Source organism: Pristiophorus japonicus, chromosome 12 (genome assembly GCF_044704955.1).
Source record: "Pristiophorus japonicus isolate sPriJap1 chromosome 12, sPriJap1.hap1, whole genome shotgun sequence".
NCBI lineage: Eukaryota > Metazoa > Chordata > Chondrichthyes > Pristiophoridae > Pristiophorus > Pristiophorus japonicus.
This window is the reverse complement of record NC_091988.1, coordinates 74,492,377-74,518,309: the sequence shown is the minus strand read 5'-3', so window position 1 is coordinate 74,518,309 and position 25,933 is coordinate 74,492,377. Positions and strand designations below refer to the sequence as shown.

Genomic DNA, 25,933 nt, shown 5'->3' with positions numbered 1-25,933 from the left:
TTTCAAAAGGTAATTTGATATATATTTGAAAAGAAAAAAAACATTGCAGGGCCATGGGGAAAGAGCGGGGGAGTGGGACTAATTGGATAGTTCTTTCAAGGCACTGGCCCAGTGCGATGGGCTGAATGGCCTCCTCCTGTGCTGTAAAATTCTAACTTTTCAAGTATCTAATGGCACTTTTTAAAATTACACATATTAATTTGCATTTTGGTGTCTCATACATGCATCCTTGGTTGGAAAACAAGTCTTCCGCAACCAAACTCTCGAACCTCTTTGTAAAATATATGTATTGCATATAGCACTGATAAATATTTTGGAACGTACATAACTGATTTGGCCATCCATCACCAAATCTGGTTGGACCATGTCGAGCATGGTTGTGTTTTCCCTCCTCAGCTACAACCACCCTCCATTCCAAGGTCATCCTGGGAGGAAGGATAATCCATTTATTTAACGACCAATTTGCTCCTTAAACCCCTTCTCCCTTCACCTTCACCTCTAACAGCAACTGTATTTTTTTTCGAATCATTCACGGGATGTGGGCGTCGCTGGCAAGGCCAGCATTTATTGCCCATCCCTATTTGCCTTCGAGAAGGTGGTGGTTAGCTGCCTTTTTGAACCGCTGCTGTCCGTGTGGTGAAGGTACTCCCAATGAGAAGGTTTTCTTCATGACTAACAGAGATTATCTTTACAGCTGCCTCCTGTAGCTCAGTCCTGGGTAGCTGTTGTTCTATATATAAACCACCCAAACCCTTCAAAGGGTGAGGAATGAAACAACTTTATAAAAGAGGCTTTGGGTCACTCTTGATAAGACCCCATTGGAGAGGGGGAAGAGGAACCCATGAGTGCCTTGACAATTAAATCACAACATTTTGGCAATTATTACACAAAATAGAATCTGTGGTGTTAAGACTTTAGGAGCGTATTGTTGTTGGAGCAGAAAATATCCTGAAAGATCGATGGACTACTTTAATATCTTATCCTGCAGGAGAGGTGTCGAGTCAACATCAAAGATCCCGCAGCACTATGTGAAGAGGCGCAGGGTGATCTTGTGGCCAATAACTGACACTACCAAACAATAGGTGAACTTCTTATTGCTGTTTGCAGCATGTTGCTGACTCAAAATAGCTGCTCTATTTACTTACATAACAGTCACTCCACTCCGGAAATAATTAATTGTACGAAGTGCTTTGAAATGTTTTGGCGAGCGTGATCAAAATGTCTTTTTCTCTCTTTCTCTTTTTCTTCCTTCCTCTTTAAATAGCTATTGAATTCATGTCCCATTGATGAGACACAGAATAGAATCATATAAATTTACGGCACAGAAGGAGGTCATGCGGCCCATCGTGTCCGGGCCGGCCGACAAAAAGCAATCCAGCCTAATCTCACTTTCCAGCTCTTGTAGGTTACGGTACATCAAGTGCACATCCAAAGGCAGAATGATGTGGAGTTAGAAATTCTAAGTTATTTTTGTTGGCTTTAAGATCTTTCTACATTGCAAACTCAAGATTTGCAAAATGCTCTATATGGAATATCACCTGAAATTTACAAAAGGCATTCTCGGCACTCTGTGCAAATAAAGTAACAGTTGTGTTTTCTGAAGCTTTGAAAAATACGTTGTTAACTCTTGAGTTTATGGTGTTTGGATAGTGTATTCGGAACATTGAATGTTCCACCATTCAATCGGATTATGGCTGATCTGTATCTTAACTCCATCTACCCGCCTTGGTTCCGTTTTGCTTGATACCCTTACCAAAGTGATATTTACCTTTCTCCTTTTTTAAAAAAGAAATGTAAGTCGAGCAATAATGTTTTGAAAATATCATACTTTGAATGCTTTCCTGGGTTTTTCCGGGATTAAGAGATCGACTTAGATTTTTTATTCTAACCTTCTTGGGAGGAGAACGATGCCAGCAAAGCCACATTTATTGCCCATTTCTAGTTGCCCCGGTGGTGGGCCTCGATGAGTAGTGACTGTTTGCACAACTGAGTGGCATTCAGAGTCATTCACCGAGTGTGGACTAGAACCATGTGTAATCAGACCGGGTAAGAACGGCAGGTTTGCCTATTTGAAGAACGTCAGTCAACCGGTTGGCCTTTTACGATAATTTGGCAGCTTTCACGGTTGTAGAACTGGACGTGTAATCCAGAAGTCATGAGTTCAGTTTCCGTCATAGCAACTTGTGAATTCAATGAATCCGGTGCTTTGTGGGCTGACACCATTTTTTAAAAGTTGAATGTCACAGATATGCCTCCCAGGGCTAATGAAGGGGAACATGCAGCCATGGTTCATGCTCCTGATTGCTACCCAAGTGATGTACATACGTGTGTGTGTGTGTGTGTGTGTGTGTGTGTGTGTGGTGCACTGAATTATTTGCAATACGTAGGCAACTGCAGAGCTATGCAACAACAACTTGTATTTATATAGCACCTTTAACGTTCCAAGGTGCTTCACAGGAGTATTATGCGATTAAAAATTTGACACCGAGCCGCATAAGTAGGAATTAGTGTAGGTGAGCAAAAGCTTGGTCAGAGGTAGGTTTTCAGGAATGTCTTGAAGGAGGAAAGAGAGTTGGAGAGGTTTAGGCAGGGAGTTCCAGAGCTTGGGGCCGAGGCAGCAGAAGGCACGGCCACCAATGGTTGAGCGATTAAAATCAGGGATGCTCAGGAGGACAGAATTAGAGGAGCGCAGATATCTCTTGGGGGTTTGTGGGGCTGGAGGAGATTAGAGGTAGGGAGGGGCGAGGCCATTGAGGGTTTTGAAAATAAGGATGAGACTTTTGAAATTGAGACATTGCTTAACCAGAAACCAAGGTAGGTCAGCGAGCCCAGGGGTGATGGGCGAGTGGGACTTGGTGCGAGCTAGGACACTGGCAGCTGAGTTTTAGATCACCTCTCGTTTACGTAGGGTAGAAAGTTGAGGCCGGCCAGGAGTGCTTTGGAATATTCAAGTCTGGAGGTAACAAAGGCATGGATGAGGGTTTCAGCAGCGGATGAGCTGAAGCAGGAGACTGGCAATTCTGTGCGAGAAACGTGCTACAAACAGCAATTGGGTGGGTAAAACCAACTAAAAATATCAACAGTGAAGGGAAACAGGGAGTTTGACATGAACATACAAAACCACAGCCATGGAGGGACCTGGGGAAGGAGGTGGAGATTGGCAGGCCCTGGGATGGGCTGCTAGAAAGGGAAAATGTGAATGAGGGAATTTGGATGTGGTGTTGCTGCCATGTGTTTGACATGAGCACTGACCGTTGCGAGCTGGTTGTCTGCTAAACCTGTTGACAACAGGATGGGTGTTACCAGCGGGATTGGGGGGAAATGTACCGTAAGATTTTAGCTAAATTGCAATGCAGGATCACCTGCTAAGTTGTCATTTAGTGAAATTTTTGAATGGTTATTCCTCCTGGCTTAAATTGAAATGCAAATAAAGATTATGGGGTCGAGTTTCTGCTTGTTTCCGTGGGTAATATCCGTGCAATCTGGGTAGAATCGGCTGAACCAGCAGAGGGGCCAACAACCCGGGGGCATATATTTAAAGTAATTGGGCAGGAGGTTTTGAGGGGATATTTCTTCACCCGGAGGGTGGTGGGGGTGTGGAACTCACTGCCTGAAAGGGTGGTAGAGGCAGAAACTCTCACCACATTTAAAAAGTACCTGGATGTGCACTTGAAGTGCCGTAACCTACAGGGCTACGGACCAAGAGCTGGAAAGTGGGATTAGGCTAGATGGCTCTTTGTTGGCTGGTGCGGACACGGTGGGCCGAAATGACCTCTTTCTGTGGTGTAAATTTCTACGATTCTAAAGATCGGGGAATTTTAAACGTAAGTGAATTGCGGACAAAACCACGCGCTTGTATTTTCCGCAATCTGGTTTTGAGATTCAGTTTGGTCGAATCAGGCCCTGGACACACAACTGGCCACATCCCCAGGTGGAAATTGAGAGATTGCGCTGGTTGGGGAAGGCTCTTCAAATTGAGCTAATTCTCGGAGGCGCGTGGGCGCGAGTAGTCACGTTTTTACGCTTTTTCATATCAGAAAATATTTAATTTACTAAGAAACTGGCTAGTGTACACCAATGAAACTATGAAATAGTTCAGTATAGTTTTTTTCAAAAGTTTTTGTGGGTGGTGGGGTGGGGGAAATTCTGTTGAACCACGACATTTGATTTGTGTCTTTCACGGAAAACCGGACGGAATGCGATTCCCAAAACACATCCACAAACAAAAAATGGAATGCAGCTTACCAAAAGCCTGATTATAGTGTCAGCTGTTGTTTAGTGGGAGGCACCCTCACCTCTGCGTCAGAAGGTTGAGGGTTCAAGTCTCACTCCAGGGACTTGAGCACAAAAATCTAGGCTGACATTCTAGTGCAGTGCTGAGGGAGAACTGCACTGTCCGAGGTGCCGTCTTTGTGCATGAATCACAAAAGGATAGTGTTCAGGTACAGCAAGTGATCAGGAAGGCCAATGGAATCTTGGCCTTTATTGCAAAGGGGATGGAGTATAAAAGCAGGGAAGTCCTGTTAAAGCTGTACAGGGTATTGGTGAGGCCACACCTGGAATACTGCATGCAGTTTTGGTTTCCATATTTTCGAAAGGATATACTTGCTGTGGAGGCAGTTCAGAGAAGGTTCACTAGGTTGATTCCGGGACTGAGGGGGTTGACTAGTAGGTTGGGCCTCTACTCATTGGAATTCAGAAGAATGAGAGGTGATCTTATCGAAATGTATAAGATTATGAGGGGGCTTGACAGAGTGGATGCAGAGAGGATGTTTCCACTGGTGGGGGAGACTAGAACTAAAGGGCATGATCTTAGAATAAGGGGCCGCCCATTTAAAACTGAGATGAGGAGGAATTTCTTCTCTGAGGGTTATAAATCTATGGAATTTGCTGCCTCCGAGAGCTGTGGAAGCTGGGACATTAAATAAATTTAAGACAGAAATAGACAGCTTCTTAAATAAGGGGTTATGGGGATCGGGCAGGGAAGTGGAGCTGAGTCCATGATCAGATCAGCCATGATCTTATTGAATGGCGGATAGGCTCAAGGGGCCTTATGGCCGACTCCTGCTCCTATTTCTTATGTTTATGTTCTTATGTTCTTTCAGATGAGCTGTTTAAACCGAGGCCCCAACTTCCCTCTCGTGGACGTAAAAGATCCCACGGCACTATTTTCGAAGAAGGGCAGGGGAGTTCTCCCTGGGACCTTGGCTAATATTTATCCCCTCATCAACATAACATCATAAATAGATTATCTGGTCATTATCACATTGCGGTTTGTGGGAACTTGCTGTGCGCAAATTGGCTGCCGCATTTCCTACATTACAACAGTGACTACACTCCAAAAGTGCTTCATTGGCTGTAAAGCGCTTTGAGACGTCCGGTGGTCGTGAAAGACGTTATATAAATAGGGAATAGTATCCCCGCTTAAACAAATAACATGCATCATAGCAAGGCCACTCACTTCTTTTTCATGGTAAAACAGGCAGAACCATGGAATGTCATTCCCAAAACACCAGTAAGAATTCCTTTTGTTACATCAGTAAACTAGTTCTGACGACTAGCATTATTCCAAAGTTGAAACGGGAGAATGTACAAATGTGTTTTTAGTCTATTAAATTCCTCCTTCAAACTTCCTGAACATATGAGCTAATGTTTCTTTCCTTGATGTAGAAAAGCCAGTGCGTGGAAAGGAACAATTTTACTTTAGCCAGTGCTCACAAAACAGCCATGCCAAATGATGATGTCAGTCGGCATACCTAAGAAGAAGGAGTGGGGGGGCGGGGCGGGTGGAAATACCCAAAACACTGTGACATACACGGCAAGAGAAAGATTCATTGTCGTATAAGCATTGCCTGTCGGACAGAAGACAATGCTCTCAGAGTTGCACTTGCTGACTAATATTATCATCGGTTTTCCCACAGTGTAATTTGTCTGAAACCAGACCCCTGCAGACCATTCGGGGTCTGCCGTCTGAGATTAAATCTCGTACTTTGGGGGCAGGGGGGTGGTGGCTGGGGGGTGGGGGAGAGACTGCAGTGATGATTCTAATGACAGTAATTGTTTCCTCTCTCCAGGTCTTTCAGTCACAACATCAGAGACCTCTGCGGAAGTCTTACGTTGACGCTAAAAGAAGGGAGTTTGATCACCTGAATTAGCCCTTGACATTGGGGCTTTTGTGTGCTGTACTGGCAAGGGCCTCTGATCTCTGCGCTATCCAGACCTGGCCGTTGCTTAAAATTGCCTTTTGTCTCTCGACTGCTAGGCAGACATTGCTACCACCAAAAGACCAGAAATAGTAATAACTCCAAATTGATGTATATATTAATTGTTAAACGTTTTAACTCTTCCACCCACTCCTTCCCACTTTAAGTTAACCAAGGGACATTCTGTATGAGCGTAGGGACGATCAAAGAATTATATTCAGTCGAATATTCAACAATGAAGGAAGGAAGCTAGTTATAGAAACACTGTATGTTTTATGAATGAATAAGCTCTTGTTTTTCATGAGAGGCATTTTTCTTTGCTAAATGTTTTTTATGTTTGAAAACTGATTAATGGATGAAAGGGTAATGAATTGACCCGTGGGGGTGACCTTGTGTCTGAGATCCAGAGCTGGCAGCAATCCCATTTGACTGAGCTTTGGGTTCGGAGATATACCCGAACTAGTTGTCCAGTTCTGCTGCAGTTTATATTGATGTAAAGAGGGTTTGCCTTTGGACAAAAACTGGGGCTCACGAGACACTGTGGCGCATACTGCTCTGGCCTGGTATTTGCTGCAGTATAACTGCGGTCTGGAGCAAAGAGAAGGTTTAAAAGTTTGCATTGTTTTTGATGTCTGTCTCACCGGCTGTCCCTCAGCATCAAAGTGCAGGTGGGTGAGTGGAGTACTGCACAAGTGTGCAGAAGTCCACCCTCGCGCCAAGGGCAATGCAATAATAATACCGGTCTGCTGACTCTATCGCTTCAACAAAAAAGAAAGAAACGTGCATTTCACAACCTCTGGATGTCCCAAAAACACTTTACAGTCAATGAAGTACTTTTGAAATGTAGTCACTGTTGTAATATAGGAATCCCGGCAGCCAATTTGCACACAGCAAGCTCCCACAAACAGCAATGTGATGATGACCTGATATTTTAGTGATGTTGGTTGAGTGATAAATATTGGCTGGGACATTGGTGAGAACGCCCCTGCTCTTCAAATAGTGCCAGAGGGTCTCTTGCATCCATCTGAGAGGGAAGATAGGAACTCCCCAACAGTGCAGCGCTCCCTCAGTACTGGCACTGGGATTGTCAGCCTAGATTTTGTTTCTCCCTCAACCAGCACCACGAAAGACAGAGCAGGTACTGGTGTGAGACTGGTACCTTTTTTTTTTTTTTATTCGTTCACAGGATGTCGGCGTTGCTGGCATTTATTGTCTAATTGTCCTTGAGAAGGTGGTGGTGAGCCACCTTGTTGAACCGCTGCAGTCCGTGCAGTGAAAGTACTCCCGCAGTGTTGTAGCGGATTGGTACAACTGAGTGGCTCGCTGAGCCATTTCAGAGGGCAGTTAAGAGTCAACCACATTGGCGTGGGGTCTGGCATCACATATAGGCCAGACCGGGTAAGGACGGCAGATTTCCTTCCCGAAAGGACATTAGTGAACCAGATGGGTTTTTCTGATAATCCGGTAGTTTTCTGGTCATCATGACTGACACTAGCTTTTTATTCCAGATTTATTTAATTCATTGAATTTAAATAGGGATTTGAACTCCCGTCACCGGATTATTAGTCCAAGCCTCTGGATTACTAGTCCAGTAACAACCACGATGCTACCGTACCTCCCAAGTACAATAACACCCTAAAGATTCCACTATCCACTAATGGGAGTTAACTTGTCATTTGTTACGATACATTAATCTGGGAGAGTAAACTTGCACTCGCAATTTCTCTCCTGCAGGAGTGGCATAAGAAATTCCTAAACTATCCTTCACACAAAGTTTTGCAAACAGCTATAGCAGTCCTGCTGCACTCTTTTTTTTTCAATATTACACTGAATTTACAGCGGGTAAACAGGCCATTCAGCCCAACTGGTCCATACCAGTGTTTATGCTCCACACGAGCCTCCTTCCACCTCACTTCATCTCACCCTATTAACGTATCCTTCTATTCCTGTCTCCCTCACGTACTTACCTAGATTCCCCTTAAATGCATCTATGCTATTCACCTCAACCACTCCCTGTGGTAGCAAGTTCCACTTTCTGAGCAAAGGAGTTTCTCCTGAATTCCTTATTGGATTTATTAGTGACTATCTTCTATTCATGGCCACTAGCTTTGGACTCCTCCACATGTGGAAGAATTTTCTCCAAGTCTACCCTATTGAGCCCCTTCACTTTAAAGACATCTATCAGTTCACTTCCTTCTAGAGAAAAGAGTCCCAGCCTGTTCAATCTTTCCTGGTAGTTATACCCTCTCAGTTCTGGTATCATCCTTGTGAATGGGTGGAGCTGCGGAATACCAAAGGGCAGAAAACGCTAGTGGGAGTTGTGTACAAACTACCAAACAGTAGTAGTGAGGTTGGGGACAGCATCAAGCAAGAAATAAGGGATGTCTGCAATAAAGGTACAGCAGTTATCATGGGCGACTTTAATCTACATATTGATTGAGCGAACCAAACTGGTAGCATTGCGGTGGAGGAGGATTTCCTGGGGTGTATTAGGGATGGTTTTCTAGACCATTATGTCGAGGAACCAACTAGAGAGCTGGCCATCCTCAACAGGGTGATGTGTAATGAGAAGGGACTAATTAGCAACCTTGTTGTGCGAGGCCCCTTGGAGAAGAGTGACCATAATATGGTAGAATTCTTTATTAAGGTGGAGAGTGACACAGTTAATTCGGAAACTAGGGTCCTGAACTTAAGGAAAGGTAACTTCGACGGTATGAGGCGTGAATTGGCTAGACTAGACTGGCAAATGATACTTAAATGGTTGACGGTGAATAAGCAATGGCAAACATTTAAAGGTCACATGGACGAACTTCAGCAATTGTACATCCCTGTCTGGAGTAAAAATAAAACTGGGAAGGTGGCTCAACTGTGGCTAACAAGGGAAATTAAGGATAGTGTTAAAACCAAGGAAGAGGCATATAAATTGGCTGGAAAAAGCAACAAACCAGAGGACTGGGAGAAATTTAGAATTCAACAAAGGAGGACTAAGGGTTTAATTTAGAGGGGGAAAATAGAATAAGAGAGGAAGCTTGCAGTGAACATAAAAACTAACCGCAAAAGCTTCCCTAAATATGTGAAGAGAAAAAGATTAGTGAAGACAAATGTAGGTCCCTTGCAGTTGGATTTATAATGGGGAACAAAGAAATGGCAGACCAATTGAACAAATACTTAGGTTCTGTCTTCATGAAGGAAGACACAAATAACCTTCCGGATGTACTAGGGGACAGTGGGTCGAGTGAGAAGGAGGAACTGACGGATATCCTTATTAGGTGGGAAATTGTGTTGGGGAAATTGATGGGATTGAAGGCCAATAAATCCCCGGGGCCTGATAGTCTGCATCCCAGAGTACTTAAGGAAGTAGCCCTAGAAATAGTCGATGCATTGGTGATCATTTTCCAACAGTCTATCGACTCTGGATCAGTTCCTATGGACTGGAGGGTAGCTAATATAACAACACTTTTTAAAAAAGGAGGGAGAGAGAAAATAGGTAATTTTCGACCGGTTAGCCTGAAATCAGTAGTGGGGAAAATGTTGGAATCAATCATTAAGGATGAAATAGCAGTGCATTTGGAAGGCAGTGACAGGATAGGTCCAAGTCAGCATGGATTTATGAAAGGGAAATCATGCTTGACCAATCTTCAGAAATTTTTTGAGGATGTAACTAGCGGAGTGGACAAGGGAGAACCAGTGGATGTGTTGTATTTGGACTTTCAAAAGGCTTTTGACAAGGTCCCACACAAGAGATTGATGTGCAAAATCAAAGCACATGGTATTGGGGGTAATGTACTAATGTGGATAGAGAACTGGTTGGCAGACAGGAAGCAGAGAGTCTGGATAAACGGGTCCTTTTCAGAATGGCAGGTTGTGACTAGTGGAGTGCCGCAGGGCTCAGTGCTGGGACCCCAACTCTTTACAATATACATTAACGATTTAGATGAAGGAATTGAGTGTAATATCTTCAAGTTTGCAGATGACATTAAACTGGGTGGCAGTGTGAGCTGTGAGGAGGACTCTAAGAGTTGCAGGGTGACTTAGACAGGTTAGGTGAGTGGGCAAATGCATGACAGATGCAGTGCAATGTGGATAAATGTGAGGTTATCCATTTTGGGGGCAAAAATATGAAGGCAGAATATTATCTGAATGGCGGCAGATTAGGAAAAGGGGAGGTGCAACAAGACCTGGGTGTCATGGTTTATCAGTCATTGAAAGTTGGCATGCAGGTACAGCAGGCGGTGAAGAAGGCAAATGGTATGTTGGCCTTCATAGCTAGGGGATTTGAGTATAGGAGCAGGGAGGTCTTACTGCAGTTGTACAGGACCTTGGTGAGGCCTCACCTGGAATATTGTGTTCAGTTTTGATCTCCCAATCTGAGGATGGACATTCTTGCTATTGAGGGAGTGCAGCGAAGGTTCACCAGACTGATTCCCGGGATGGCTGGACTGACATGAGGAGAGACTGGATCAACTGGGCCTTTATTCACTGGAGTTTAGAAGGATGAGAGGGGATCTCATAGAAATGTATAAGATTCTGATGGGACTGGACAGGTTAGATGCGGGAAGAATGTTCCCGATGTTGGGGAAGTCCAGAACCAGGGGACATAGTCTTAGGATAAGTGGTAGCCATTTAGGACTGAGATGAGGAGAAACTTCTTCACTCAGAGTTGTTAATCTGTGGAGTTCCCTGCTACAGAGAGTTGTCGATGGCAGTTCATTAGATATATTCAAGAGGGAGTTGGATATGGCCCTTATGGCTAAAGAGATCAAGGGGTATGGAGAGAAAGCATGAAAGGGGTACTGAGGGAATGATCAACCATGATCTTATTGAATGGCGGTGCAGACTCGAAGGGTTGAATGGCCTACTCCTGCACCTATTTTCTATGTTAATCTTTTTGCACTTTCTCCAATGCTTCTATATCTTGTTTGCAGTAAAATGTTACTATTCCATAATTGATTAACTGATAATTAAGGTAACCTATTTCATCCTGCAGTGGCTGCTTTCATTTGTTGAGCCCCAGTTCCGAGGGACACTGAAATGGTGAGTTGTGTTAAATGCTATTTATACTAGGTGTAGCTTCCCTCCCCGCTCAAAATAAAATGTAGTGCAGGAAGAGGCAGGACTCACTGGGTAATGGTTTGACCTAGGGACCCAGGCTGCCCCCCCCCCCCCCCCCCTCGCCCCCTGCCGGCTCCACTCCCCAATCCCTAACCCAGGAGTGTTGAGGCTAGTTACTGAATATCTGCTTCCTCTCCAGCTGCGATTGGCTAACTAAGTCACTGGAGAACTTCTACTCTGACTCGTTGTCATGGCAGGCAGTGCATTTCCCCACTGAGCCATTAAGGGAACTCCCTCTCTTTCCAATAACAATTTCATTAGTTGTGTGCAGCTAAGATAGATTAATGTGAAATCCTGTTTCCTGTTGCCTCCCTCGTATGAATTTGCAAATAGCTTATGCAAACCTTTGGAGTCCTGAATTTCCTTGACTGCTTGCAAAATACAGTGGGGCCTCTGTCCTGCCACAAAATGCTATCTTTGGGAGCAATACAAAAAATGTGTTACATGGAGGATGTTTTAAGTGGTTTCTTTATGTGTGAGGGAGCCACAAACAACGACTGTTGTGTCAGAATGTGGTATATTAGAGAGGGTTACATTGTGGGGCCACTGTGCATATATATTCTATCATTTTCTATTTCTTGCGTCCAGCCTTGAAAATCAAGTAGATGAATTATAGGATCTTAGTATCTGAATGAAATATTGAAAACTTGTTTTTTGGGATGGTAGGGTGGAGGGTCTACAGAAATGCTGCCAAATGCAGACCATTAAAGCATTCCATTGTTCCGTGAAAATTTACAGCATGTGCAGTTCATTTTTTAAAAATTTATTTTTGTTGAGGATCTGATTTTCACCTCCCCTTCCCTCTCCTCTCCTGTGATCTCCATGCAGCAGCCTAATCCGAGAGGCCAGGCAGTTCACATTACACTTCAGAGACTTGAGCACATAATCCAGTGTAGTGCTGAGGGAGTGCTGCACTGTCGGTGATGCTGTCTTTCAGATGAGACGTTGAACTGACGTCCCCTGTCTGCCCTTTTTGATGGATGTAAAAGATCCCACTGTCATTATTTGGAAGAAGAGCCAGGGGAGTTCTGCCCCAGTGCCCTGGCCAATATTTATCACTCGACCAATTGCTGAAATCAGCTAACTCAGAAATGGCCGGGAGTTAGACTTGGGGACCTTCTGGTCTGGATGGCTTAACAGCACACCATGCTGTGAATTTGCCCAATCAACCCTTTGTGGGAGCTTCACCATGCTTCTGAAAATAAAAATGCGCGCCAATGGGGGGAAAAAAAATACTGGTTTTAATTTCTTTAAAAGAGTACAAAAGCAGTGGGGATAATTGCAGCGTCTCTACAATGAGTTCCGTTTCTCTTTGTAGCAAATTGTTGGCAACAAAAAGAGAATAAAAGTTCAAGAGTTCCTTGAGTCCTTTAAATGCAAGTCCTTATTTAATTTCTGTTTCAAATACGAAGTACCCACATCCCTGAGAGCTCTGAAAAGCTATCGCACTTTAACCATCTGTATCTTATTTGTGACTAATTCAGTCACACAGATCCACTGTAAAAGCTTAGTACGAAGAAATGACTTGTTTTTCACCCGCCTACTTGCAGTGGTTTGTTACCAGAACCAGATTTATATTCTTCTGCCATTCATCAGGCAAGGGTTGAAAAGGCTAAATATGAAACTTGAACCAACAAGTCATCCTTTCCTTAATGGACTGCGACACTGTGTAAGGCAGCTGGGTACCTGGAACCTCCTGTCTGTATATTTTTTGGATTCCAATGCGTGTTGCATTAATCACTGTAGAAAATGGGGGGGAAACTGGCATGGCTTCACATCCGTCTATGGCTATTACACGGGTTGGCTGAGGTTCTAACTATTAGAATTCTGACTCGGAAAACTGTATCTGTTTCGTATCCGGAGATTATAGGGTTTCACTGACTGTGCCCAAGCCTATCAATGCACACTTCAACCTTTCCTACCCAAAATCCCAGCTGATTCTGGTCTCTGAAATCTTCAACTCGACTTGAACTCATTAGATTTTGAGCCCAGTGCTTCCATTTTTCCAGAAGAATTTTTTTTTGTTCGCTTGTTTGTGCCAATTTCGCCTCCAGCCCCCCAGTCCCCTCCTTTCCTGAAGATGTTGACTCCTTGATGGGGTACAGGTTCTCTGGGACTGGCTACCTTCCAATGCCAAGTGGCCTTTCTTCACTTAAGATCCGAGACTGTGAGTGTTAATGGGATGTTTGATGACCGGGGCGGGGAGAGGGAGGAAGAAACTTGGTCCAATCTCCATCTGATCTTGTCCTTGCCATATGTTGTGGCTCAGTGGGTAGCACTCTCGCCTCTAGACAGGAGGTTGTGGGTTCAAGTTCCACTCCAGAGTCTTGAACACAAAAATCTAGGCTGACGCTCCAGTGCAGTGCTGAGGGAGTGCTGCACTGTCAGAGGTGTCATCTTTAGGATGAGACGTTAAACCAAGGCCTTGTCTGCCCTCTCGGGTAGATGTAAAACATCCTATGGCACTATTTTGAAGAAGAGCAGGGAAGTTCTTTCTGGTATCCTTGCTAATATTTATCCCTCAATCAACATCACTAAAACATTATCTGGTCATTATCACATTGCTGTTTGCGGGAGCATGCTGTGCACAAATTGGCTGCTGTGTTTCCTACATTACAACAGTGACTACACTTCAAAGAAAGTACTTCATTTGCTGTAAGGCACTTTGGGAGGACTCGTGGTCGTGAAAGGCACGATATAAATGCAAGTCTTTTATGTGCACTTTCAATATCATTCAAGGGTTACTGGATAGGATTCGGGAGCTGACTAATTTCTCCTCCCTATTCCAGGGATGCTTGGACCAATGGTATCGCCCTTACTGCTATCCCAGCTGAGATTTGTTAACTCATTATAGACTAGGAAACTATTTTAACATTTTTTTTATTTTAAGATTTTTTGTAACAGTCAAAATAACCTTTAGAGCATCCAAACCAGAACAATGCAAGAATGTGATACGTCAATAACAATTGTCAAATAGTGACGGCAGCTGCCATTACAGAACATCCAGTATTGGCCGTGCCATAATGAATCTGGTCAAATGAGCAACGGGCCGCTGGGAAACGGGCAACAATCATAGACTCCCCCTTCCCCCACCCTCCTGTACCAAAGTCACGTGATGAACAGATAAACTAATGTTTTTTTTAAGTAGCTACAGCAACATGCACTGTTGCCTCAGAGTAAATGTACATTTTTTGGATCAACTGTGTCCACATGCTATCAATTGGATGTCGGTTCGTGGTACAAGACAAGCCCCTGGCGTTGGAGGATAGATCTAGTGCAATTTTCCCCGGGCTAATTTTGTGGTGGAAGGCTTGCATTGTACTGAACGTCGTCCAGCAGCAGTGAGCTAATGTGTAACATACTGGCAGAGGGAAAGGAAAGGAGTGAGGGGGAAGAGAAAAAATCTTCAATAAAAATAACTGCTTGAAAGAAACACTTGCATCTTTTCGACGCTTTATTACATCTCTCAAACATCTCAAAGCTCTTAAAAACATAAATAGGAGCAGGAGTCGGCCATTTGGCAACTCGGGCCTGCTCCGCTATTCAATAAGATTATGGCTGATCTGATCTTGGCCTCAATTTCACTTCCCTGCCTGCTCCCCATAACCCTTGACTCCCCTATCATTCAAAAATCTGTCTAATCTGTCCATCTCCACCTTAAATATATTCAATGACCCAGCTTCCACAGTTCTCTGGGGGCAGAGAATTCCAAAGATTCACGACCCTTTGAGAGAAGAAATTCCTCCTCATTTCCATTTTAAATGGGCGACCCCTTATTCTGAAACTATGCCCCTAGTTCTAGATTACCCCACGAAAGGAAACATCCTCTCTGCCTCTACCCTGTCAAGCCCCCTCAGAATCTTATACGTTTCAATAAGATTGCCTCTCAGTCTTAGAGTTGTTACAGAGGCAAATGCAACAACGATTTTGTGCACAAAAACATCTGTGAATGACTAGTTAATCTGTTGGTGGTGGTGTTGGTTACAGGATGGTAAATCAGTGTCAGAGCAGTGAATTTTGGCTATGAGGAAAGATTGGAGATGCTGATCTGTTTTCTTTGGAACAGAGGAGGTTAAGGGGAGACCTAATTGAGGCGTATAAAATTATGAGGGGCCTGGATAGAGTGGATAGGAAGGACCTGTTTCCCTTGGCAGAGGTGTCAACAAACAGGGACATAGATTTAAAGTAATTAGGAGGAGTTTTAGAGGAGATGAGGGGAAATTTCTTCAGAGGGTGTTGATGGTCTGGAACTCGCTGCCTGAAAGGGCAGTAGAGGCAGAAACCCTCACCACATTTAAAAGATACTTGGATGTGCACTTGAAGTGCTGTAACCTGTAGGGCTACAGACCAAGAGCTGGAAAGTGGAATTAGGCTGGATAGCTCTTGGTTGGCCGGCGCGGACACGATGGGCCGTAATGGCCTCCTTCTGTGCTATAAATGTCTATGATTCTATGAATGTTGACCAGGACACGAGGAAAACACTTTGTCCTTCACACGCCATGGAATCCTTGACGCTCACTTGAAGCACTGGAACATGCAGATGGGGCCTTGGTTTTACATCTCACCCAAAGGACGGCACCTTTGACAATGCAGCACCCCCTCAGTACTGCATTGGTGTGTCTGCCTAGATTACGTGCTCGAGTCCTGGATTGGGCTTGCATGCACAATCTTCAATTACAGAGCTAGTGACTGAGCCAAGCTGCCATTGTCTATACCTGCTAGTCATGCAACTAGTGTGAAAACCATGTAAAATGTGTTGGAAACTCTTTAACCTACTGCTATCAACATCTGACTTAAACATATTGTAGTGTATGGAGAAGGAGTCAGACTGAACACTGAGCTCAAAGTAAATGTGACGTTGGTATTTTATTGCAGGTCTCCAGAGTGCCTCTCCAACCTGTGAAGCCTCCTTAAATACCTGTGCTCCCAAGGGATTATGGGATCCCTTGAGACTCCAGGGGATTAGCCCCTCTGATGGCTGTACAGAGTAAATACAAGTTTACATATATAACAACACTACCCCCGCCACCCCACCCTGCCCATAGTCAATAGTGTAACTATTTACAATGTGAGTCGATGTGGGGCCCTTCTTGCCCTGGTTGATCGTCTCGGTGTGAAAGCTGGTGTTGCTGAATCATTTGTTGGGCCCTCGCTGGGCTGCTGTGCAGCTGACCTTTCTGGGCTGCCTGGTGTATTGGGCCCTGCTGGGCTGCTATATATATTAGGTTCTGCTTCGTGGTCAACCGTGGTTTCGGTTGTCACTGGTGTGTATGTTGGGGAATCAAAAAAGGTAGAGTCCAACGTGGGTTGCTCAGGATAGTCCGTGAATCTGAGTTTGATTTGGTCCAAGTGTTTCTGGTGAATTTGAAAGTTTGATTCGAAACACCCTGCTCCCCTCTTTGGCCACGACAGTGCCGGGAAGCCACTTGAGACCTTGTCCATAATTCAATACAAATACAGGATCATTAATTTCAATCTCGCGTGACACATTTGCGCTATCATGGTATGCACATTGTTGAAGCCGCCTGCTCTCTACCTGTTCATGTAGATCAGGGTGAACTAACGACACCTTGTCTTAAGTGCTCTTTTCATGAGCAGTTCATCAGGTGGGATCCCAGTGAGTGAGTGGGATCTCGTGCAGTAGCTAAGCAGGACTCGGGATAGGTGAGTCTGTAGTGAGCCTTCAGTTACCCTCTTCAAGCTTTGCTTGATGGTTTGCACTGCTCTCTCTGCCTGACTATTGGACGTTGATTTAAACGGGGCAGATGTGACATGTTTAATCCTGTTACGGGTCATGAATTCTTTGAATTCAGCACTGGTAAAACATGGCCCGTTGTCGCTCATCAGGACATCGGGTAGGTCGTGTGTGGCAAACATGGCCCGCAGGCTTTCAGTAGTGGCAGCGGACATGCTCGCCGACATTATCTCACATTCAATCCACTTGGAGTACGCGTCTACAATCACGAGGAACATTTTACCCAAGAATGGGCCTGCATAGTCGACGTGTACCCTAGACCACGGTTTGGAGGCGCCTCCCTGGGTACATTGCTTAACTGCGAGCATGTATTACATCTGTGAACGCAGGACTCTAAGTCCACATCGATACCGGGCCACCCCATGTGGGATCTGGCTGTCGCTTTCATCATTATGATGCCTGGGTGGGTACTGTGGAGGTCATTGATGAAGGTGTCTCTGCCCTTCTTGGGGACCACTACTCAATTGCCCCACAGAAGGCAGTCTGCCTGTATTGACATTTCATCTTTGCGCCGCTGGAACGGCTTTATCTTTTCCTGCATTTCCACTGGGACACTGGACTAGCTCCCATGAAGCATACAGCTTTTGACTAAAGATAATAAGGGGTCCTGGCTTGTCCAGGTTTTGATCTGCTGAGCAGTGACGGGTGATTACTCACACTCAAATGCTTCCACAACCATAGCTAGATCTGCGGGCTGTGCCATTTCCACCCCCGTGGTGGGCAATGGCAGCCTACTGAGAGCATCGGCGCAGTTTTCTGTGCCTGGCCTGTGACGGATGGCGTTAGTTGTATGCGGACAACGTGAGCGCCCATCTCTGGATGCGGGCTGATGTGTTGGTATTTATCCCTTTACTCTCGGAGAACAGGGATATAAGTGGCTTATGGTCAGTTTCCAATTCGAATTTTAGCCCAAACAGGTATTGATGCATTTTCTTTACCCCATAAACACACGGTAATGCTTCTTTCTCAATCATGCTGTAGGCTCTCTCAACCTTAGACAGATTCCTGGATGCATAGGCAATTGGTTGCAGTTTCCCAAAATCATTAGCTTGTTGCAAATCACACCCGACGCCATATAACGATGCATCACATGCTAGTACCAAACGCTTACATGGATCATACAACACAAGCAATTTGTTTGAGCATAACAATTTTCTCGCTTTTACAAAGGCATTTTCTTGGCTTTTGCCCCAAACTCATTCGTCCCCTTTTCATAGTCAGACATTCAGTGGTTCCAACAGTGTGCTGAGACCCGGTAAGAAGTTACCAAAGTAGTTCAGGAGTCCCAGAAACGACCGCAGCTCCATCACGCTTTGTGGCCTTGGTGCGTTCTCGATTGCCTCCGTCTTCGCGTTGGTTGGCCTGATGCCATCCGCCACAATCCTTCCCAGGAACTCCATTTCAGGCGCCAGGAAAACGTACTTCGAGCATTTTAACCTGAGCCCCACGCGGTTGAGTCGACTAAGAACCTCCTCCAGGTTCTGCAGATGCTCGAATGTGTTCTGACCTGTGACCAAGATGTCGTCCTGGAAGACCACGGTGTGCAGGACCGACTTCAGTAAGCTTTCCATGTTTCTCTGGAATATTGCCGCCGCCAATCGGATTCCAAACGGGCATCTGTTGTAAATGAAGAGGCCTTTGTGCATGTTGATGCAGGTGAGGCCCTTCGATGATTCCACCAGTTCCTGCGTCATGTAGGCTAAAGTCAGATCCAGCTTCGTGAACGTCTTTCCTCCCGCCAGGGTTGCAAAGAGGTCGTTGGCCTTTGGTCGTGGGTATTGGTCCTGCAGGGTGAAAAGATTGATAGTTACTTTGTAATCACCACAGATTCTGACAGTGCCATCTCCCTTGAGGACTGGGACGATAGGACTGGCCCACTTGTTTAACTCGATCGGGGAAATGATGCCCTCTCTTTGTAGCCAGTCTGGCTCAATCTCTATCCTTTCTCTCATCATGTACGGTACTACTCTTGCCTTGTGATGGATGGGTCGTGCCCCCGGAATTATGTGGATCTGCACTTTTGCACCGTGGAATTTCCCGATGCCTAGTTCAAACAGCGAAGGAAATTTGTTTAAGACCTGGGCACACAAAGTGTCGACAGCGGGCGATAGCGCTTGGACGTCGTCCCAGTTCCATCGTATCTTTCCCAGCCAGCTCCCGCCGAGCAGCATGGGACCATCACCCGGTACCACCCAGAGTGGTAGCTTTCGCACCGCTCTATCATAGGAGACTTTTACGGTAGCGCTGCCGATTACAGGTATTAGTTCTTTCATGTAAGTTCTTAGTTTCGTGCAAACTGGAATTAAGACTGGCCTTGAGGCCTTGTGGCACCACAATCTTTCGAAAGTCTTTTTGCCCATGATGGAGTGGCTTGCGCCCATGTCCAGCTCCATTGACACCGGGAGTCCATTTATTTCAACATTCAGCATTATCGGGGGACAATTCGTGGTGAATGTGTGCACCCCATGTACATCTGCCTCCTCGATCTGAGGCTCTGATTCGTTGTGATCCTCCGTGGATCTGTCCTAATCTGCAACATGGTGGTTTGCAGGTTTAATAGGCTTTGCAGCTCACCTGTACACTTGTTGGAGGTGTCCCATTGTTGCACAGCCCTTGCAAACGTACTCTTTGAATTGGCATGAATGGAAACGATGATCACCCCCGCAGTGTCAACAAGGTGCTAATGGCCTTGCATTCATCACCCTTGATGGTGGACTCCGACATCTGCGGACGTGTAGCTGCAGGTATGTATGACCTGCCCTGTACATTACGATTCGAAAACAACATCGCTTTTTTCACAGTACTTGTATGCTGAGAGATTTGCTTAGTATTGTCACTGTTGGCAATGAACGCCTGGGCTATCGCTTATGGCCTTACTCAAGGTTGGGCTCTCTACAGTCAAAAGTTTGCGAAGTATGGTTTCGTGGCCAGTGCCAAGTACGAAAAAGTCTCTGAGCATGTGCTCCAAATGTTCTTCAAATTCGCAATGTCCTGCAAGGTGTCTTAGCTCGGCGACATAACTCACCACTTCCTGGCCTTCAGACCTTTTGTAGGTGTAGAACCGGTACCTTGCCATCAGAACGCTTTCCCAGGTTGAAATGCTCTCTGACCAGTGTGCACAAATCGTCGTATGATTTGTTCATCGGTTTCGCTGGAGTGAGCAGATTCCTCATGAGGACATACGTTGGTGCCCCACAGACGGTAAGGAGGATCGCTCTTCATTTGGCAGCGGTCTCTTCCCCATCTAACTCATTGACCACGAAGTATTGGTCAAGTCGCTCCACAGAAATTTCCCAATTATCTCCCTCCAGAATTTATCGAGGATGCCCACTGTTCTCTGCATCTTTGGGTTCGCTATCTGTATCTCGTCGCCAGTTGTAGTGTATGGAGAAAGAGTCAGACTGAATACTGTGAGCTCAAAGTAAAGTGTGACCTTTGTCTTTTATTGCAGGTCTCCAAAGTGCTTCTCCAACCTGTGAAGCCTCCTTAAATACCTGTGCTCCCAAGGGATTATGGGATCCCTTGGGACTCCAGGGGATGAGCCCTCTGGTGGCTGCACAGAATAAATACAAGTTTACATATGTAACACATCATGCCAGCTCTTTCATGCAATATCATTGGGAGAAAATGTCCTCAAAGCTGACAAATTCTTTTTAAGAGACTAATGTTTTTGGTGTCCCTGTATGTGTTGGGCCATTTTAAGTGCTATTTTGTGTATTCAGCTGAAAAGGAGGGTTTTATTGTTGATGAAAATCTGATGTGGATTTGGACGAGCTTGATTTTACTTTTTCCAATTCTATAAATAAATAAAATGTGTTGGGTACACTTGGCTGGATGTGCGTAACAATCTTCGCTCAGCAGTACCACTCTCTCCTCTGAGTCAGAATCTTGTGGCTTCCAGCTGCACTTTGGGGACTTGACCACATAAGCTAGGCTGATATTCCAGTGCAGTGCTGAGGGAGAGCTGCAGTGTCTGAGGTGCCTTCTTTTGGATAAGCCATTAAACCGAGGCTGCGACTGCCCTCACGGATGGACATGAAAGTTCCCATGGCACCTTGCAAAAAGCAGGGGAGTTTTCCCTGGCATCCTGGCCAATATTTATCCCTCAAGCAACATCACTAAATCAAAAAAAAAAATGTGGTCATAATCTCATTGCTGTTTGTGGGAGCTTGCTGTGCGCTAATTGTCTGCCATGTTTCCCTATAGTACAGTGACTGCTCTTAGATCAATGCTTCATTGGCTATGAAGTGCTTTTGAATGTCCTGAGGCCATGATGAGCATTGTATAAATGCAAGTTCTTTATTTTTCTTCTCAATCCAGGAGAGAGTATGGGCAATGGTATCTGGTACTTTAGAGTGTAATTCATGGTCAACAGGCTTGCGTTATACTGCCGGCCACGCATTGGTTTCTGCCTGTGACAGCAGAGCTCTGCGTATGCAAATATTGCATGGCGGCACTCAAGTACCTGTTGCATTTAATATTGGGTGAGAACTCACAGGTGTATTCTGTTATCTGCTAACATTACGTTTAAACGGATGCCTGGCAGGCTACCGGGACTTATTTTAAACCTGGTTCTCCTCCGAGCCTGCAGTCATGCTGCAACAGATGTCAAGCCAAAGTGGTCTGAGATGAGCTTCGGAGTTGAGCTGTTGGAGCTTCCACCTCTTGTATAAATGTGTTGCGAGCGATTTCACAATTGCAATGCACTACACCGTTTACATCAAAGCAATGCCAAAACAGGGCACTGCCTGAAAGGGTGGTAGAGGCAGAAACCCTCATAGCATTTTAAAAGTACTTGGATGTGCACTTGAAATGCCGTAACCTACAAGGCTACGGACCAAGAGCAGGAAAGTGGGATTAGGCTGGATAGCTCTTGGTCGGCTGGCACGGACACGATGGGCTGAATAGCTTCCTTCTGTGCTGTAAATTTCTGTGATTCTATGAACGTTTCATTGGTACACGCTGTTTAGTACAAGTTATTTAATCTTGTACATTCTATTGGGGCCATCATAAACCCTGATTACAGCTTTCAACGGCCTTGGTGTCGTGATGGTAAATGGCAGTTACAGCAGGTATATTCTGATAATGTGCTCTGTGTCGTCAAAAGCTAATTTATACAGTATGAGAGTACAGCTTGGGGACCTTTTGATGTGAAAACATGAGCTCATTCAATCTATCTTTTTGTGTCAGAAGAAATGCTTGTGTTTCTAATTTTCTTTAAAGCATTTTTGAAAATCTGTGGCTAATTTTGTTGTTCAGAAATGTTCATATTTTTCCCCATAACCATCTGCATGGTTTTTGGCGGTGTAGTGTATGAACACCTGATTTTAACTATTGAGCTTAATTTTATGCCTTTCAAAACAACTTGGAAAAAATGCGATTTGTTTTTCCAGCAGTTGCGGTTTCACTGATTTTTTTTTTTTCTCCTGTAATTGTTCTGTTCATCACTTATTCTGCTTTAACTGTGAATGGCTGTGGGATTATCAGAACAGTGACCCCATATTGTAGTCTGTGGATGTGTAGTCTCATCCAAACGCCGCTGCCCGTGTCCTAACTTGCACCAAGTCCCGTTCACCCATCGCCTCTTGCTCGCTGACCTACATTGGATCACGGTCCACCAACACCTTGTTTTCAAATCCCTCCATGGCCTTGCCCCTCCCTATCTCCTCCAACCCCACAACCCACCCACCGGGGATCCCTGCACTCCCCCAATTCTGGCCTCTTGTGCATCCTCGATTTTCATCGCTCCACCATTGGCGGCTGAGATCAGAGGTAGGCTTTAAGGAGCTTCTTAAAGGAAGAGATAGAGAGGCGGAGAGCTTTCGGGAGGGAATTTCAGAGCTTGGGGCCTAGGCAGCTCGAGGCACGGCCGCCAGTGGTGGGGCAAAGGAAGTTGTGGCTGTGTAAGGGGCCAGAATTGGAGGAACACAGAGTTCTCGGAGGGTTGTAGGAGGAATTCTTCAGCTAGACTTGTGAAAATTGCTATTACTCAGTGGTGAATGAGCTTTCAGATTACAGTTTTGAAGAGCCATTTATAAAACTTTTGTCTAGTGTTTCATTCTGTTCTGTTTGTGACTCTCCTCCTGTTTGCACCTTGAAGATTTTCGAGATTTTAGATAACGTAAGAACCCTATTGATCTCTGTCGATGTGTATAATTTCTACCGTTGTTTCAAAGCTATTAACTGTTGTTGCAATAATTCATTTTGGTGTCTGGGTCATGGAGTTGATTGGGCACTTGACCTTTCACCTCTCCCATTTGGTGGGATGAAAGTTTCCTCTGTCTGCTAGTGTCGCAGATGAAATGAGTAGGAACCGTCTCAATCCAATTTCTGGTAGGCATGGGCCATACCACAAAATTGCCTGTAATTTGGTATGAATTGACCGTTTCAGATATTCCAGTGTGGGAAATAGAAACACAAATCTGTGCTTCAACGTTCTATGACTCTCTCGTCAGTGCTCTTCTGAGATTAGGAGGTTAAAGCATAACTTTTTTTTTAAATTAGTTCTCTGGATTGGTAAGGCTGCATTTATTGTTCACCCCTAGTCACCTCGAGAAGAACAACAACAAGAACTTGCATTTATATCGCACCTTTAATGTAGAAAACTTCTCAAAGGAGCGTAAACAATAAATGGTCAATGAGCCAAAGGAGAAGGAGGAGGATGCCGAGGTTGCGAACAGCCTAGATCAGCTTGAGACCGTGACAAGCGGGAGGGATGGAGTCATTGACTAAGGGACATGTTTTATGGTGGGGCCCAAAGACAATGTCGTCTTGTTCCCAATGTTTAGCTGGAAAAAGGTGGCCTCCTGCTTTGGAGCAATTATTGGTACCACTGAGCAACTTGTTTGCCCACTCCAGATGGGACTCAGGGTGTGGGATGGAGTCACTTTGTGTGCCAGACCAGGTAGGGGTGGCGGGCTCCTTTCCCTGAATGACATTTGTGAATCATTTGGGTTTGGTCAATTTTTTTTTCCCTGGAACTATCCCAAAATTAACAGATTTATTGATTCAGTTTCACAACTTGCCATGGTGGAATTTGAACTTAGGACTGCTAGTCCCATTTCATAACCACTGCACTAGTGTATCTGTGAGACGTTTTTAGCGCAGAGTAGAGGGAGCTTTTCTCTGCATCCGACTTGTGCTATACTTGACCTGGCTGTACTCAAATGTTGACAGTAGGAGCCCAAAATAAAAAGTGTTCCATTCCTCCACACCAACATCTCTCGCCTTGCTGAGCACGACGTTCACAAGGAGAGTGTACATTTAATGAAACACATATAGTGCACTTTAAAATGGAAGCACAAGCTCTCTTTGCTTTGTTGATTATCCATGCCCCATTGTGCCATGTGCATCGGTTGTAGCTATCTGAAAGATGCAGAATCTATTTAAAAAGGAAGTCACCAACTCTCCTAACTTTTGCGTGGCTTCCAAACCTGCTGTTGGAGGGTTTCGGAGATGGTGGTACAGTATAAAAGTGGCAGTGTTGGGGCCTTTGTAGTCAAAGTGGCAAGTGAACCCAAATAGGGCCTCCAGCTGTACAACCTTCAGATCTCTGCACTCCTCCAATTCAGGCCTTTTGCGCTTCCCGATTTTCATCGCTCCACCGTTGACCACGCTTAATCAGCTCAGTTGGACGGCCCACATCATCCACATGCCTGACACGAGACTCCTGAAATAAGCGTTCTACTCGGAGCTCTGACACGGCAAGTGAGCCCCAGATGGGCAGAGGAAACGCTTCAAGGACACCCTCAAAGCCTCCTTGGAAAAAGTGCAACATCCCCACTTGCCCAAGACCCCTCAAAGTGGAGGAGGAGCATCCGGGAAGTCTCTTCACCGGGAGCAAGCGGAAGTCGAGCGCACAACAACCCAAGCACCCCACCCACCCGTCCCTCCAACCACCATCTGTCCCACCTGTGACAGAGACTGTAGGTCCCGCATTGGACTCATCAGTCACCTAAGAACTCATTTTTAGTGTGGAAGCAAGTCATCCTCGACACCGAGGGACTACCTTAAGAGAAGATTGGCAGCGGTGCCATCAGCGACCTACACCCTAAATTCTGGAATTCCCTCCCTAAATCTCTCCCTCTCCCTTTCCTCCTTTTAAGACGCTCCTTAAAACCTACCTCTTGGTCACCTGTCCTAATATGTCTTTATATGGCTCCGTATCAATTTTTTTCTGATCACGCTCCCTGTGAAGCGGCCTTGGTTACTATGTTGAAGGTGCTATATAAATGCAAGTTGTTGTAGATGCCATCCATATCAGGACGAATGCCAGCTATGCGGTTTTTACATTGCCAGTCTCCCGTTGACGTTGGGCTATTGGTAGCCAGATACATCAGCCCGTGAAGGTAAATGCTGAGCGTTGGCTCATGGTGTTTCCAAGGGTGCCCTGCGTACTCCTCGCAATGTAAAGGGGTCGGATTCAGAGCTCCAGCACAACCCGTGTTACCGAACCCACTGAAAATGCCTCTGCAATAGAAACATGCTCCTAGGCTGCACTCATACTTCAGCTACTGGCCTGAGCTGAATGGCTTCAGAATCAGTTCCAGTCTGCCAGTGCCTTGTTTGCACTGACTGGCTCCGAATCAATCGGAGGACCAGGGGGAGAGTTCTGCATACATTTACCTGTGACCCTAGACAGGGCTCTGCTTCCTGCTAGGAAATGTTAAATGCTTTGAGTGTGGTCCGAGCGTTTCCCACTCTCCAAGCATTTTAAATCAACCCCGTGCAAGTTCGTAATGTCTCCAGCAGGTCCCAGTGTCCCCCTGAACATCTCTATAAGCCTTGACACCATGTGCCATGTGTTGCCAAATGCAAGTGGCAGGAAAAGGGAGTCTGTAACTTTTCCCCCTGCAAAGTCAGA

At 45.3% G+C, this 25,933-nt stretch overlaps 1 protein-coding gene across 11 annotated transcripts in view; it reads left to right on the top strand.

The window, feature by feature from the left end:
• eefsec (eukaryotic elongation factor, selenocysteine-tRNA-specific) overlaps positions 1-25,933 on the top strand; it is a 468,842-nt gene that overhangs the window by 33,202 nt on the left and 409,707 nt on the right. Inside the window, exon 2 of one of the 11 annotated variants that reach the window (XM_070895672.1) lies at positions 989-1,082. The exons of 8 other annotated variants lie outside the window; for them this stretch is intronic. The gene's annotated coding sequence lies outside the window, so the exon portion shown is untranslated. Of the gene's footprint in view, positions 1-988; positions 1,083-11,202; positions 11,238-25,933 lie in introns of those variants that run through there. 2 more of the 11 variants (XM_070895676.1, XM_070895677.1) reach the window with 2 other exon arrangements.